The sequence below is a fragment of the Brassica oleracea genome, unplaced genomic scaffold, assembly GCF_000695525.1.
Source record: "Brassica oleracea var. oleracea cultivar TO1000 unplaced genomic scaffold, BOL UnpScaffold00796, whole genome shotgun sequence".
Classification (NCBI taxonomy): domain Eukaryota; kingdom Viridiplantae; phylum Streptophyta; class Magnoliopsida; order Brassicales; family Brassicaceae; genus Brassica; species Brassica oleracea.
Window position 1 is genome coordinate 26,182 of NW_013617459.1, and position 1,051 is coordinate 27,232.

Here is a 1,051-nt window from a genome sequence, read left to right on the forward strand (position 1 = left end):
ATGCTTGACACCACGTTCTGAACCCATGCAACGAGCCACCTCGAGCTTCTCGGTCGGTTTACGCGATTTTTTATCCTTCCGGCAAATTTCTGACCCGTGATCAATCCCGAATATTTTTCCGCTCCCGTTCTGATGCTCTAAATATTTTTAATAGACTCCAGATGAATTCTGATATCCTGTAAACATATTTCCCGAGCCTCCGATTTCCTCGAAGAATTCCATAATACCGAAATTAGGGTTTTCGCCCAATTTCGGGTTTTCCCGTCGTGCTTCGATCCCGTCGTGCTTGCTTCCCGTCGTGCTTCGTCATGCTTGCTTCCCGTCGTGCTTAATTCCCATCCTGCTTCCAACTTATGATGTCTCCAGAATAATATTTTACTGATACGAAGATTTTCCAATAAAACTTCGTGATGAAGAAACGTCGGTCTTCAAAAACGTCGAGCTTCTGAAACGTCGTGCTTCCAAAAATGTTGTGCTTCCAAAATGTCTGTCTGATCAATCTAAGACATCTTCTAACTATGGTCGAGCAACTTATTCGACTCATAGTTCACCCACGATAACTTCTTCGTCCACCTCATACTTCAAAACTTCTCGATCGATCCTTATCACCCGCAACTCGACCACCACAAAGACACTCGACCATCCTCTTTTTTTTTTTTTTTTTTTTTTAACGGGTTTCTACAGAGGCGCTGCATAATTACACGACAATCATGACTCTTCAAGCCAGTAAACTTTCCTTCGCTTCTATCAACGCAGTTTCACAAATTTGATGAATAACTGTCTGGAAATTTCACTCTATCTGTAATCCAATCAAAGAACTCTTCTTTTCCAGCACCATCCAACCGATAAATGGGAAAATGGGCTGTACCGTTCTCATCAACGTGAAGTTCAGAACGATCACAGATATCGACTAAATCCAACCTTGACTTTCCAACGAAGTCTTGTTTCCTTCCATCTGTCCAGTCCATACCACAGCCCAGTTCTCTGAATCTGTCTCTCCTCTTTCGCTTCGGGTTTGGGTTTGGCCTCGAACTCCCTCCACTTTAAGGTT